The following is a 16,833-nucleotide window of genomic DNA, read 5'->3' on the forward strand; positions in this document are numbered from 1 at the left end:
TTCTGCACTCCCCCACACGCAGCCAGGTGGGTGACCTTGGGCTTGCCACAGCACTGATAAAACTGTTCTGACTGAGCAGTGATATCAGAGCTCTCTCAGCCTCACCCACCTCACAGGGTGTCTGTTGTGGAGAGAGGAAAGGAAAGGTGACTCCTCCTACTGGGAAAATAATTTCAAGGCACATGTTAGAGTGGCTGGCTGGCCACTACCCCCTCCTTGCCCTGGAGAGATACAGGACTTTAGGACAATGGGTTACCCAGGACCTATTGATGCATTCAGTATAATCCCATCAGCATCCCAGCCTCTTTCCCTTCACCCATTACTCTTGATTAATCTGAGATCAATCAATGCTTAAACCTATTTGCCTTCCCAATTACCCTTCTCAACCAGTGCTCACAGAACCATCAGAACTTTCCCACCTCTTTGTCTAACTCTAGTTGAACCCTCAACTCATTGTGCTCTGGCACTGAGTCAACCTGCCTCAGGATACATTTTGCCCTATAAATATGTCCCCTTGCTCCCCAGCAGAGTGTGTTTGTTCTGGGATCCTCTGCACTTGCCTGTGGGCCTTATTGAAATGGTGGCTGTTTCCTGCCTTGACTCACCACTTCCATGAATCCATAAATATCATCCTTCCCCCAAACAGCTTTCCCCTTTCCTGCTTGCTTTTCTTAGGTAGCTCTTGTTGGCATCTATTGTGTATGTGTGTGTGCCCGTGTTTTTGTTTCTAATAAAAACCCTATCAGTTTAACATCTACCTGGTTATTTCTGAGAGTTCTCATAGGGACAAATCCCCTTATACATAGGTGAAGATTCCAGTTATCTTTCTCCATCTACAAGCTAATTCCCCCAAATTAAGTGGAGACTGCCTATTTTGGGTAACAGAAAAAGCTACCAAAATGATTGCAGATTTTGAGAACTTGCCCTGTGAATGGAGGCAAAGTCTTCTGGAGCTCTTTCATTTATAAAAGAGGCTATCTGAAATTCAACAACAAAAGGGAGCTACAAAATTATGCATGGCATAAAAAGAGTGAACAGAGAAACTTTTCTCACTCCGATAATGCTGGAACACAGGGTCAACTGTTAGGCTGGGAGAAGGAAATATTGATTTACACAGCTGGTACTTGACCTGTGGTCAAGATGTGCTGATAACCACCATGTGACATGGATTTTTAAAGGCAGATTTATGGTCCAGCATTAGCTATAAGTAATGAGAGCCAAATCAGGCTATGGATCCCAGAGCATGATTATCAGGGAGCAGTTAGTGGGTGGGGGCTTCTTTATGGCCACTGTAGGAAACTGGATGCTGGACTCAATGGGCCGCTGGCTTTATCTCTCCTGCTTCAATAAGAAAGCTAAATTTCTCTGAAATTCTGGTCGTTTATTCCCACATTGCTTATGAGTTTTGGAATGCCACAATTGCGTGAGATTGCCCTGATCAACCTCCTGGCTTTTGTGCTGTTCTTTAAATGTGTAATAATTGGTGGTTGTGTACAGGCTGTTAAATTCTGTCTTAATGCAAGCATTGGATTTCAAAACCCTTCTCTTCTAGAACTTGTGTAATGGAATCCCATCTTCTGTCGATCTAATTAGTTTTGAACTGCTCTGTCTCCAGAACTTAGAGACCTAAATAAGCTGCTTAGTATTAAAAGCCAGCTTCTTTTGCTAGCCCGTAATGCTTTTAAAGCCAAACCTGGAATGATTGTTTAAACAGTAGTCTGTTGGACTCAATTCCAACATCTTTCTTGAAAAATGCCATAAGAATATAAACCATTCATGATCTCTGGGGAGTCTGGAAGAAGCGTGAGCGGTTACTGGTGACCATCTGGAAGATGAACATTTAAAGGATGATTTCTTAATAAGATGCTAATGCAGCTTTAAATCCTAGCACAGGCCAGAAATTGCCATGTTATGCAACAGATCCTAATACCATCCTACTATCTACTTTGGCTAGTCCAGCAATGAAAAAAGTGAAGCAGTAGTTTTTCTCTCTCTGCTTCTAAACTTTTCCATAAAAAGAGACAGTTCATTGTAGTCACTCACTGTACAGGCCTGCCACGAAGAATTGTTTAAGCTCCTCGGAATCTGAGACTGTCCCCTTGTTCTGCGCCCCATGCCTAATAGTAGCCAGATAGGGACACAGTTGGGGGAATGAGTTCCAGATTCTGGAAGAGAGCTCACAGGGCATGCTAGTGTGGGATGTGTGGCTGTGCAGATAACCACTCAATGATCAATTACAGGTGAGTGCACCATATTTTTGTGGTAACTGTGTAGACCACTGTGTAGACCCGCATGACCAGCTGACTTTTCCCAGAAAGGATGGCAAATGAAGAAGTCTTTGTATGGCTATGACAATTTTATCCTCCCCAATTTCACCCTCCCTCACAAGATTTCCCTTTATCTTGTTCTTAGCTGAGCATCTTCTTTTTCTTTCTTGGTTTTTCTCTGGATGTCCTACCCAGTCACTTGGATGTATATTGGTAAATGATGTCTCTCGTATGTCGCATGGCTGTGGTCTATGCATCCATTAGGTCTGAGCATAAGCAGCTGCCTTCTACTGAGTCTTCGGAAAAAGACTGAACGGCGAAGGGCGAGACAGTTCTCGGGGCCTTTGGATCTCCAGAATAGATTTCAGGCCCTTGCAGAGGAGGTGCAAGGGTCAACAAGGGAAGAGGTCCCAAAACAAACTCTAAGACAAAGGGAAGAGGCCATGGGGACAGAAGGAAATGGAGTTGAGAAGAAAAAAAAAAGGAGAGTACTAGTAATTGGAGACTCCCTGCTAAGAGGAATGGATCGCCATGTGGCTGGGCCCGACCCCCTAACCCGAGAGGTGTGTTGCTTGCCAGGGGCGAAAATTAAAGATGTTTCAGAAAGGCTGCCCAAACTCCTCAAATCTACGGATCGCTACCCATTTGTGATGGTCCATGTGGGAACGAATGACATGTCCCTGAATACCATCGCTCCTATTAAAAAAGACTATCAAGATCTGGGGAGGAAGCTCAAGCAAATGGGGGCACAAGTGGTATTCTCTTCAATCTTGCCTGTCAAGGGAAGAGGAATGCGTTGGGAGAGGAAGATAATGGAGGTGAATCACTGGCTGCGTAGTTGGTGCTGGCAGGAGAGATTTGGTTTCTGGGACCATGGGATAGGCTTTCTTGAGGAAGGCCTACTAGCACCTGATGGACTGCACTTATCGAAACTGGGGAAGAATGTGTTTGGCAGGAACCTGGGGAGATTCATCAGGAGAGCTTTAAACTAAAGCCACTAGGGGAAGGAGACGATCAACATAGGGAGTGTATGGAAGGAAAATGATCGGAGGCAGCCCAACCGGCAAGGCCAGCTCATAGGGAACCAAAGGTAAAAGGATTCAGATGTCTTTATACTAACGCCCGAAGCATGGGCAATAAAAAGGAAGAGCTGGAACTTCTCATGCTGATGGAAAGGTATGATCTAGTAGGCATCACAGAAACTTGGTGGAATGATTCTCATGACTGAAATGTAATGGTGGATGGATATGAACTGTTCAGAAAAAACAGAATAGATCGAAGAGGTGGAGGAGTGGCACTGTATGTGAGGAAAGGGCTTACCTGTCAGGAAATTCTAGTGCAGGAGAGCATATCTACAGTGGAAAGCATCTTGGTGAAAATAAGCGAGGGGAAAACAAACAGTGTGGTGGTTGGTGTCTGCTACCGACCGCCTGACCAACGAGAGGATGTGGATGCTGCACTTTGTGAGCAGATTGAGAAAATATCCAAGCGGCAGGACCTTGTCATCATGGGTAACTTCAATTTCCCAGATGTGTGCTGGGAAACAAACTCTGCGAAGCGTCCTCAGTCATGTAACTTTCTGACCTGCCTGGCTGACAATTTCATTTATCAAATGGTAGATGAACCCACAAGAGGTTCAGCCATACTGGACTTAATACTGACCAACAGGCAAGAGTTGGTGGATGAGGTGAAGGAGGTAGGGACCCTAGGGGGAAGTGACCATGTCCTCATAGAATTCCTTTTGAGATGGGGATCCAAGGAAGCTTGTAGCCAGACGCGGATGTTGGATTTTCGTAGGGCAAACTTTAATAAACTCAGAGACATGATGAGTGTCATACCATGGACGAGAATGCTGGAAGGGAAGGGAGCATGTGAAGGGTGGGCGCTACTCAAACAGGAGCTATTGCATGCTCAATCAATGACTATCCCAGAAAGACGAAAACACTGCAGGAGCTCTAAGAAGCCTATTTGGATGAACAGAGAACTTCAAGAGGAACTAAGAAAGAAAAGGAAAATGTTCAGGAAATGGAGGGAAGGACAGAGCTCTAAAGAAGAGTACCTACAGGTTACTAGGCACTGTAGATCAATCATCAGAAAGGCCAAAGCTGAGAGTGAGCTAAGATTGGCCAGGGAAGCCCATTGTAACAAGAAAAGATTTTTCAGTTATGTGAGGAGCAAACGTAAAGTAAAGGAGGCAATAGGCCCACTGTTGGGTGCGGATGGACAAACTCTAACGGAAGATGCAGAGAAAGCAGAAAGGCTTAGTGCCTTTTTTACATCTGTTTTTTCCCACAGGTCAAAGTGTTTAGGCACATCTAGAGATGGCCATAGCCAAAGGACAGTGTCTGGGTGGCAGGTTAACATGGATAGAGAGGTTGTCGAGAGGCATTTAGCTGCACTGGATGAGTTCAAATCCCCTGGTCCGGATGAAATGCACCCGAGAGTACTCAAAGAACTTTCCAGAGAACTTGCACAGCCCTTGTCCATCATCTTCGGAACCTCTTTAAGGACTGGAGATGTCCCGGAGGACTGGAAGAGAGCAAATGTTATTCCGATCTTCAAAAAAGGGAGGAAGGATGACCCGGGAAACTACAGACCAGTAAGTCTGACCTCTGTTGTGGGGAAGATAATGGAGGAGATATTAAAGGGAGCGATCTGCAAACATCTGGAGGACAATTTGGTGATCCAAGGAAGTCAGCATGGATTTGTCTCCAACAGGTCCTGCCAGACCAACCTGGTTTCCTTTTTTGACCAAGTAACAGGTTTGCTGGATCGGGGAAATTCGGTTGATGTCATAGTAAAGCTTTTGACAAGGTTCCCCATGATGTTCTGATGGATAAGTTGAAGGACTGCAATCTGGATTTTCAGATAGTTAGGTGGATAGGGAATTGGTTAGAGAACCGCACTCAAAGAGTTGTTGTCAATGGTGTTTCATCAGACTGGAGAGAGGTGAGTAGCGGGGTACCTCAGGGCTCGGTGCTCGGCCCGGTACTTTTTAACATATTTATTAATGATCTAGATGAGGGGGTGGAGGGACTACTCATCAAGTTTGCAGATTGGGAGGACTGGCAAATACTCCGGAAGATAGAGACAGAGTTCAACGAGATCTGAACACAATGGAAAAATGGGCAAATGAGAACAAGATGCAATTTAATAAAGATAAGTGTAAAGTTCTGCATCTGGGTCAGAAAAATGAAAAGCATGCCTACTGGATGGGGGATACGCTTCTAGGTAGCACTGTGTGTGAACGAGACCTTGGGGTACTTGTGGACTGTAAACTAAACATGAGCAGGCAGTGTGATGCAGTGGTAAAAAAGGCAAATGCCATTTTGGGCTGTATCAACAGGGGCATCACATCAAAATCACAAGATGTCATAGTCCCATTGTATACGGCACTGGTCAGACCACACCTGGAGTACTGTGTGCAGTTCTGGAGGCCTCACTTCTAGAAGGACGTAGATAAAATTGAAAGGGTACAGAGGAGAGCGACGAAGATGATCTGGGGCCAAGGGACCAAGCCCTATGAAGATAGGTTGAGGGACTTGGGAATGTTCAGCCTGGAGAAAAGGAGGTTGAGAGGGGACATGATAGCCCTCTTTAAGTATTTGAAAGGTTGTCACTTGGAGGAGCGCAGGATGCTGTTGCTGCTGGCTGCAGAGGAGAGGACACGCAGTAATGGGTTTAAACTTCAACGATATAGGCTAGATATCAGGAAAAAGTTTTTCACAGTCAGAGTAGTTCAGCAGTGGAATAGGCTGCCTAAGGATGTGGTGAGCTCCCCCTCACTGGAAGTCTTCAAGCAAAGGTTGGATACACACTTTTCTTGGATGCTTTAGGATGCTTAGGGCTAGTCCTGCGTTGAGCAGGGGGTTGGACTAGATGGCCTGTATGGCCCCTTCCAACTCTATGATTCTATGATTCTATGAGTCAATCACTGGTTGATCTGACAGGCAGCAACTCTCCAGGGATCCTTCACATCATCTGCTTCCTGATCCTTTCAACTGCAGGCGCCAGAGATTGAACCTGGGACCTTTTGCATGCCAGGCGGATTTTGTATTGCTGAACCATTTTTCTGCCCAAGAGTTGTAGGTGGGGACTCTGGATCTGCAGGAGTAATGAAAGGACAAAGTTATCTAAGGACATTGCCAGTCATGGCTTTAAAAGGGAAAGATTTCCACATCAGCTGTTTGCCATAGGAGCCCATATACAAGTGCCCAAGCTTGTGCCACAGAGCCACTGACTGTTTTGTTTAATGATGGATTGACTGGACTGAGTTGTTGTGCCAGTCATTAAGCCTACTCAACCCGCCTCAACCTTGCTACACCAGACAGTTAAATAAAAGGGACCTTGAAAAAGCCTTGGCTTGATTTTCCCAAGCGCCTGGGTTATGTACACACACTAAGCACCTCATTGACTGAAACTGCCTGAGCCACTTTAATTCTGTGTCAAGAAACAAAAGCTGAGCAGCTCTGCACCCTGGCTAAGCAAGGCTAGGCTCAGAAAAGTTAGAAAATGTTTCCAGTAGTGGATGAATACTAATTAGCACCACAGCATCACTGGCTCCCAGAGGAGAAGAGTTGCTTTTTATACCGTGCTTTTCACTACCCAAAGGAGCCTCATAGCAATCGTCTTCTCTTCTCCCCACAACAGACACCTGTGAGGTGGATGAGGCTGAGAAAGCTCTGACAGGACTGCTCTGAGATCAATTCTAACAGGACTATGACTAGCCCAAGGTCACCCAGCTGGCTGTATGTGGAGGAACAGGGAATCAAATCTGGCTTGCCATATTAGAAACCGCCACTCTTAACCACTGTACCAAGTGGCACAATTCCATGTTTCAAATGAAACAGTGGATTGTCTTCTTAACTGAAATGGAAATGGGGATAGAAATGAGACCAGAGGCATATTTTGAAGTTTAAAGCACTCACAACTTCCTTCAGAGCAGAGCTTAATATAATAGGGTAGGTCCAGGGAGACCCAGGCTCAAATTCATACTGGGAAAGCTTGGACCAACCTAAACATCTGGCCACCAGCCTGAAGGCCACTGGGAAAGCTTAGACCAGCCTAAACTTACCTTAAGATGCTTTTGCATGCATCCTGTTTGTGGCCTAACTACCCACTCTATGAACAGAATGCTGGACTTGAAACATCTCTGGTCTGACCCAGCATGGCTCTTCTCATGTTCTTACATAACTCACAGTGTGGTTCTAAAGAACAGAGGAGGAGAACTAGTCATGTTACATTAATTTCCAGCCTTCTTCCCTGGGATGCGTTCCCTGGAGAGGGGGGGGGGTCACATATGTGCATGCCACTCCCACACACACACACACACACACACACACACACACACACACACACACACACACACACACACACATTCACTCAGGCAGCCCAAAGGCATCAGCAGAAGGACCAAGTCACAGATAGCTGCAAAGCTGCATCCACAACCCAAGCATCCTAGCCCCAAGTTAATATAGGTTGTCAGCAGCCTCTCCATCCTCATTCTGTGAAGACTCACAGGCCTCTGCAGTCAGCAACTAACCTGGTGTGGTGCCTTTTAGACCGGAGCTCTCTTTAAGCACATAGGCTGCCTTGGTTAATTGGTTTAGCTGAGTCAAGCTGACAAGCCAGGGAGCTACAGCTGGAGGCTGGGCAGAGGAATGGGGAGCTTCTTTAATAACTTTGGAGTCTAAATCCTGGTTTGTCTACAGCTCTATTCCCTTCTGCTGGCCAGAGCTCTCTGCCTGTTGAACTGGGCTGGGATGAATTATGCTGGGCTAAGCTCTCTTCCAACTGAGGCTCAAGTGAAGCTGGGAGCTCATGGCATGGCTCTTCCTCAAAATAGTCCTCATTAACAGGACTTGGGCTGACAAGGGAGTTCATTGGGGTCTGGGTGCGGCCTGAAAACAGAGGACTCCTGGCCCAACTAGGGTGTGTGTGACCAGCAACCGTAGTTGCAACTCAGTGGTTGGACTGGACTTGCACAGCAACTTCTGTGATATGGTCCATTGGAACGGTTCATTTGAAGTTACCTGTAGTTGTCTGTGAACTGCCAGATGGGTCTGTTCTTCCCACCTTTAGTATCTAGGTTGGCCTGATGAGAGATTCTTATTCTGAATGGCAGAAAGGAAGGAGCAGATTGCACTCACAGTGTCAATATTGTGAATAACTCATGTTTGGGTACTTGCACTCGGGCACGTGATCTTTCTTAGACAAGGAAAAAGGCAAATATTAGGCTTTTGATGATACATGTAAAAGTATTCAAATACTTAAATAAACCTTTGAGCCAATAAAATTGTTTGAATGTTATATGTTTGTCTCAAAATTATGGCAGGACACCTCCTGGGAAAATAGCTGTGCCTCTTAGCCATCTTCGATCTTACTTTTTCTTGACTACATGGTGAACCCATTTTATTACTCTTTTTTCATCAAATTGTGAGCAACTCAATAGGTGGGAGAATACCAACTGCTGTGATGGAAACCCACACAACTAGTTCTATCCACGTGGCTTTTAAAATATATGGTGGTGCTACTGGAAGAAGCACACAGGAATCTCTCCTGGCTTTCTCTCTGGATCTCTTGTGCTCTTTCTTGGGCCGTTTCTACAGTAGTGATATCATTCAGATTTGCGTTTTGAAAGGGCTTTTTCATCTGTTTCCATATTAAAATCTTTCCAGGCACAGTCCTGAATTGCCCTCTAACTTAATGCGAATTTTGGAAATTCTTGATAATAGTGATTTCATCTGTCAAGGCATAATCTAATTTGAGGCTGCCCAGTGGGGAAATGCATGCATTCAGGGGTTTTCCTGCACCCGCCATTTTGAGTTGTTCATGCACACTCCTTTTCTCATTATTATCCTCCCTTCCTTCCTCCCCCTTCCTCACCTCTGTTCCAAAAAATCTGCCTTTTTAAAGAGAAAGGATGATCACATTACAAAGTTGTTCTAATTATTTTTAAAGTATTTTTAAAATCAGTCTTGTGCTGCTGCCTAGTTTTAAAAACCTAATTTAACCCTAGTTGTTTTTTTTAACTACACTCAGGTACACTCTGTGGGTGAGGGGGATCAAGGGTGCCGAATGGTGACATTAAGGGGCACAACGAAAAGAAGGGTACAAGCAGGCACTATTTTGCAAGAAAAAATTGAAAAGGGAATGGGAGCAAAGCATGACAGGAGGCTGCCTTTGTCTGACTGAGATGTGGAAGGCATATTGTGAATTTCAGCCTGGGGAATGTGGGGAGGGAAGCCCAAATGCATAAAAGCCTAGAGTTGACTTGCAGCATCCAGGGGAAATCCAAATCAAGGCTAAAATAAGGTATGCTTCCTAATGTGGAAATGGTCTTAGTCTTTTATTCAGAGGTGCTTGACTCTGTTGCTGGCAGAACCCACCTTGGCAAAAACTACCAGTGAAATTGATCATCCTCACCAGCCTGTATTTGGGACACTGGTAGCCATGTTATTCTGTAGTAGAAGAACTGGGGGTGAGGGAAGTAAGGACCAACACATTTCCCAGGGCATAGGTTTTCATGAGTCAGAACTCACCTCATGGGATGTGGTTCCGGTATCTGTTGAAGTGAGCTTTAATTCACAAGACCTTATATTCTGGGAAATTTTGTTGGTCTTTAAAATGCCACAGGACTAGAATTGTTTTCCTCCATATTATCATCATCATCATCATCATCATCATCATCATCATCATCATCATCATCATCCTTTAATTTATATCCCGCCTCCCCCCGGAGGCTCGAAGTGGGTCACATAAAATCAATCCCCTAAAAACAGTAACAAGAACAATAAAACACAGTACACCAATCACAACAAGGCAAGACAAGAATGGCGGCCAGGTTCATGCAACTAACCCAATTTCCATAACCTCACTAAAAGGGGGAAAAATTATACCAAAAGGAGATGGGGGTTTGGAGTCTTTGCTCCGTACAGCTGTAGAACAAATTCTCGACCCCCAAATTCCATTTGTCCTAATGTTTCTTAAAGTGAAAAGTGTCTTAAAAGAATCATCCAATTTTAATCCATTTTTAAAGGTCACCCATGAGTAAGCCAGGAGTTTCACATATCAGTGATACTTTTAAATCAGTGCTGCCTGTTATTGTATTCCTATTGTACTTTTATATCCCACTGTTGACACTCTTAGTCTATTACAAATTATTTGAATGTATCGTTTTGTTTCCAGGGATTTCCAAAAGCTGCTTCTATCTATCGTCCCCTAGCAGCCACCTTCTCCTAGAGTCGATTTCTTCTTCTAAATTGGCTTTGCAGAAGATCAGTTGATTGGCCAGTTTTCTTTTTTTTTTTTTAAGCAGAACGTTTAAGAAACCTTAGGAAACCAATCCGATGTAACCTCAAGAACTTTTGAAGCCTTGAAATTTTGTAATTCATGGCAGCAATACTGATAAGAACCTGGAGAAATACCGAGTAAGCACTTATACCCCTAGAGGGCGCTAGAGTAACACTCGTAATATATCACTTGTCATGATGGGTGTGTGGAGGGGGTGGTGGAATGAGCAGTTTATATGAACTAGAACTCAAATAATCAGACACATCAAATGCAACCCTGGGGAAACACTGTAATTTTTCTTCGTTCAGTGTGTGGGGTTGCTTAATATCTCATATTTGTTCTCACCTTTCCTCCTAGCACAACAGGATTCACAAGAGAATAAGGCCTCTATAGGTTCTTGAAAGGGGGAATTTCAGATGTTGTAGCTTTGATCTTCACAAGCAACACTTGCCAGAATTTCTTCTCCTGTGCTACTATTAAAAGGTACAGGTTCCCTTTACTCCCTTAACTGGGAGATACAAACCTATCCGAGACCTATCTTTAGGTCTCTAAAGTCAGCTTTCACCCTGCTTTGTAAAACAGTCTTTTATTTTGCAACTTCATCGTCTTCGCAAGGACTCCTCCTTGGCATTTTCTTCCATAAGAGAGGTTTAGTAAGGGTATCCCCATATGTATGCTACAGTTCATGATTCATGTTCTTCCAAATCACGTGATAACAGCGAGGGTTTTTGATTTATTGGCAAACAGAGCTTATGCTGAGTATTATTACACTTGTTTCTGTTTAAAGCTGCACATTCTCATCTTCAAGGAAAACAACAGTGACATGTAAAAAATGTTTCCTGTCATAGATCTCCACAAAATTTCTATAAGCTTGTTATGCCTAGTTAGCTACTATTTTGCTTTTAACATCACTGAATTTTAAATTAAGCTCCACAACATCTCAGAAGCTGACACTGAAGAGAAATTTCCCTTCAGGAGAAAATCCTATTGTTGGGAAATATGTCATGAATCCTGTGTTATCAAGAAATATATGTTGATGGGCCTGGACCACCATGGGGAAATCGGCTCTTGATTTCATTGATGTTATTTATATGGGACACTTCTGACTCAAATAAGATTTACATGTTTTAAATTGGGTATGAATTTTGTTCTGAGTAAGAAAGGGCTTCAGAATGAGGCTTTTGCTTGTATAATAATTTAAAAGGTGGATCACGTGCTTCTGATTACATGCCCACAAACGCTTGTGTTCCAAAAAGTATGCTAGCCTTTAAAATGCCTCAAGATTCTTCGTTGTTCATAACAGATTATCATGGCTATTTTGTCTAGTGTTTGAAATTTATGAATAATAACATAGGACCTAAAATGGCAAATCCAACATACTGACATTATTCCAGCCCACAACTTCCATGGGAGTGATATGATGCTAACTTCATTTTGCTTAAATAACACACATATGTTTAGATTGCTAAAAAATAAAATTGGCAAAAGGTGTCTTCAGGTTGGGGGGGTTGTTTTATTCATAAGATGTCACAGTTCCATTGTATACTACATTGGTCAGGCTGCACTTGGACTACTGTGTGCAGTTCTAGAGTCCTCACTTCAAAAAGGACATGCACAAAATTGAGAGGGTGCAGAGGAGAGCAATGAGAAGGATCTGGGGCCTAGTGACTAAGCCCTACGAGGAAAAGTTGAGGGACTTGGAAATGGTCAGCCTGGAGAAGAGAAGCTTGAGAGTGGACATGATTGCTTTCTTTAAGTATTTGAAAGGTTGTGGCTTAGAGCAGTGGTCCCCAACCTTTTTATCACCGGGGACCACTCAACGCTTGACAATTTTACTGAGGCCCAGTAGGGGGAGTAGTTTACTCCTCTACTCTCAACCACTGCCCTAACGCTCTCTGACTCTGTTCGCTATGGTAATGTTTAAACATCCCTTCAAAATAAGATACAGACACGCCACAACAATGAACATAAGGAACATTTTATTTTCATGGAAATTTTAACTCATGACAATGACAAATCAATGGGAACCCTGAGCTTGTTTCTCTGCAACGAGATAGTCCCATGTGCGCCTGCCGGATTGTGGATGAAGTAAAGGGCCGGGGGGGGAGAGAGAAGGCGCCCTTCGCAGCCCACCTCCAGTTAGTCGATGGACCACATGTGGTCCACGGCCCACAGGTTGGGGAACACTAGCTTAGAGGACTGCCAAGAGCAGTTCCAGTTGGCAGCAGAGGAGAGGACCCACAATTATGGCTTTAAACTATGTGTAGAACAGGACAGGCTAAAGATCAGGGGAAAGTGTTCACAGTCAGAGTAGTTTGGCAGTGGAATTGGCAACCTGAGGAGGTGGTGATCTCACCCTCACTGGTGGTCTTCAAGCAGCAGCTGGACAGATATTTATCCTGGATGCTTTAGGCAGATCCTGCATTGAGCAGAGGGTTGAAAATGATGTTCTGTATAGCCCCTTTCAATTCTATGATTCTGTGACCAAAGTACTAGAATACATGCTCCATTATTGAACAGACATAGAGCTAGTTCAGTTGTACACACTTATAGCTAAGCTAAAACACTAGAAATTCAATTCAATTACTTATGATAAGAATGGCGAGTCTATTTTTTCTCTTCATAGGATATAATGGAAGTAGGATGAGGCACCCTCTTTGGAAGCCCCTAGAATTAGACCCCCTTGTCCAATCTTCTTGAAACTTTGGGGGAGTCAGAGAATAGGTCCTGAAGCTACACTTAAAGTTTGGAGCCTCTAACTCAAACTCCCCCCCCCCCCCCACACACACACACACAGGCCACGGAGAAGATGGAAACCTGAAAATTGTCATTATAGTCAATGGCATCATTGACTTTAACATCCAAATCGTTTTAGAGATGTCCAAATCAATTCAACTGAAGCTGAAGCCAAATCAGCTGATTCAGACAGCTCCTTAATGGTCTGAATCGGCTTCCTCCAAACCCGAAATGATCCAGTTTTTAGTGCACATCCCTACTGGTGGTCTTTAAATAGCAGCTGGGCAGATACTTGTCCTGGATGCTTTACGCTGATCCTGCATTAAGTAGGCGGTTGGACTACATGGCCTTCCAACTCCATGATTCTATTCTATTGTTTGAGGTCCATATATACATAGACGTTGGTATTAACTCATAAGGAGGCGTCTTTTTAAGAATAATGTCACCATCATGAACTAACTGAACACATCTTGCTCCAGCTTAGAACATCTTAAACTGGTAAGGAAAGGGGGTGGATGCAAAAGAGAGACAATAAGCACCAAAGAGAGGACTCTGCATCTATGAGTCAGAGCATCCCAGAAAGGGATACCAGGAAGTAAAGCAATAGCTGAGATTTAGCATCTCTGACAATGAAGCTTTAGAAATGGGCATAAACATCATGAGGCTCATAACAGCATTTCAGTAATGCAGTGGATATAAATATGACTTTGGATACTACAGTCATGAGCAGAGAGAACTGTCATTTGCTCTTGTCCCTAAAGCACTATAGAAATATATGGTTCTGCCATGCAAATTTATTAGTGCTTTTTTTCCTTTGCAAATACAGAAGAATCCTCCTACACATCTCTGAAGTTAAAGGTTCAAGAGCTTGGAATTTACAGGCTTTTTGATCAGACAACTGAATAGCTAAAGGAATATAGGCACTAGGCCAGAGTTTTGGTCAGTCAAAGTCATCGTTCAAATGTGCTCTCTGAGGTCTGAACAAGTTCAGTTGCAAAAGAGTGGTACAGGCCCAAAGTCAGACCCAGGCAACACAAGATATCAACTTATCTCCCAGGGCAACAAAGGTCCCAAGGTCTCTTAGCATGGAGTACCTGTATAGCAGACGATTAGAAATGTATTATGGAAATTTCTTCCAAATTACCCTCCTCTCCTCAATCCCAGAACTGACACTAGAACAATGAGTTAAAACCAGAACATGGAATAGGGAAGATGTTAAGTCTGTGACAAAAGGAAGAAACTTGAGCTCATAATGGCTGCAGTTCATAAGCCAGGGTTGCCTGATTTCATCTTTTTAGGGACATACCCTCTTTTGTTTTTTTTTTTGGTGTCCATTCTCTTTCTGAGGGAATTATCATATGACTGTAATTGCAATTCCATCTCTGAAGCCAGTTTTTAAAATGCAGGTTTTGCAACAGCTGCAGCACCCTCTTTTTCTACTCCTTGCAAACCTCTAGTGACCACAGAAAGGAGGGAACTGGGACCATGTTTGCCGCTGGGGTTACTTTGAACATAATACTATTATGTTGTGGGGTTAAGGTTGGGAAGCTTTCTGTTTTGGCACTGCGGTGCTACTTTCCCTTCAGCTGTGGGAAATCCCAAAAGCTTATCCAAGTGAGAAACCAGTTTATAAGGCATGGCCATAAAACTTAATTGAATCAAATCCTATTTCAGGTGTGTGAACTCCAGTGAGATAATAGATACAGCCAGCGAGGCTCTCTGCCTTTTCACTATACACTCCTTGTATAGTGAAAGCAAGCTGCATGAATAGAGAATATTTGGTTTCACTCTGAGAGGAAGAGAAGCAAGAAATATGGAGCGCTTTTGGGATACTTTTCACTGACCAGGCCCCAGAATCTAGCTAGTGCTACGACCCACACAGAAGGACTGGGCTGGTGTAGTGTAGTGAACTAGGACCTGGGCAGGGCTGGTTTATCCATGTAGCATACGTAGCATGTGCTACGGGCCCTGAGCTTCCACATGGGGCTTTCTCCTTCCCCCTTCCCCCTTTTCCCTCTTTAAGGACACTTGGAGTTTCCACTGTCCCTCCTCTGCCCTCAGTCTGGCTGCTCCCACTATAATTGCACTCTGCTAGGGCCCCATGAATCCTTAAACCACTCCTGGACCTGGGATGACCAGGATCAAACTCTTTGTTCAGCCAGGGAACCCTGCCAGGTGACCTTGGGCCTGTCACAGTCTCTCAGTCAACCCTACTCTTCACAGGGTTGTTATTGTGGGGCTAAGTGGAAGAAAGAGGAACTATGTGAAAAGCCACTTGGAGTTCCTGATCAAGGAGAAAAACAGGATATAAATAAAATATAGTAAGAGTCAGCAAGAAACTTGAAGAAGCAGCTATCCCATTTTCCCCAAACTGGCTTCCTCCCCTACTTCTCTGTTTTTCACACTTTCTCCTTCCCGCCACCAGTTCTTTCCTCCATGCCTGTCCCCTTCTCTCTCCTCTTGCCCCCATCACTCACCCAGCCACCCACCTGCCTCCTCCTCACAAAAAAAACAGCAGTAGCACTAGTATCTCTAATGGATCTCCCCAATACAGAAATCTGTTCCCCTTAGGAAATTCCTGGAGATTTAGGAGTAGAGCCTTGGAGGGTCAGATTTGGGGAGGGAAGTGACCTTAGTAGGGTATAATGCTCCACCCTCCAAAGCAGCCATTTTCTCCAAGGAAACTGATTGTCATCTGGAGAGCAGTTATAATTCTGGGTGATTTCCACTCCCTACACAAACCTGGATATTGGCAACCCTAGTTTCCAGGGAGGGATTGGATGTTTTTGAGGGTGGTCTCTGGGCCACTATACTATGCTGAGGCCTATCACTTCCCCAACCGCTGCACTCCTCAGACTTCATCACATCCAGGAATTTCCCAAGTTTGAGTTGGCAACCCTAGTCAGGCCTGGCCACTATGAATCCTCCCTTAAAAACCAAAATAGTCTTGGGAAGGTCCCTGCTCCCTCCCCTTGCCTTTTTAATCACAGAAACCCATCCTAGAATTCAGTGGTTGCTTAGCAACACCCACTGAGGCAATCCATAGCTTAAAGCTATCTGCTCTCTTATCATTTTCAGATTTTTAAACCTTTTCATGTATTTCGTTTAGATTTCACATTTTCCTGCAAACCTGTGGCCCTCTTCAGGTTTGTAGAATGATCTGTCTTGCCTGTTCACAGCTCCAGTCATCAGATTTAAGGATCCAAAGATGTGGCTGACTTTGCTATTAAAATATGTTATACCAAGTGGCCCTAAATTCGCCCAGCATGAAAAGAGCAAGGGACAAGAAGATGAACATGTATTTAATAAGTAAGTGACAGAATAGCAGGCATTTCTTTTTCTTCTGAACAGGGCTGCCTGAAAACCTGGACAAATTTGGAAGGCGGCAGGTATAATGAAATTACCCATTACTGGAAATATGCCTGTTCTGTCAGCTGTATTTGTGATTAATTTTCCAAAGGCTTCTGACTGTAAATAGGATGTTGCCAAAGCAGAAAAGTATTTGCTGTTTTCACCTTTGCGATATGATAGTAACCAT

Source organism: Paroedura picta, chromosome 6 (genome assembly GCF_049243985.1).
Source record: "Paroedura picta isolate Pp20150507F chromosome 6, Ppicta_v3.0, whole genome shotgun sequence".
Classification (NCBI taxonomy): domain Eukaryota; kingdom Metazoa; phylum Chordata; class Lepidosauria; order Squamata; family Gekkonidae; genus Paroedura; species Paroedura picta.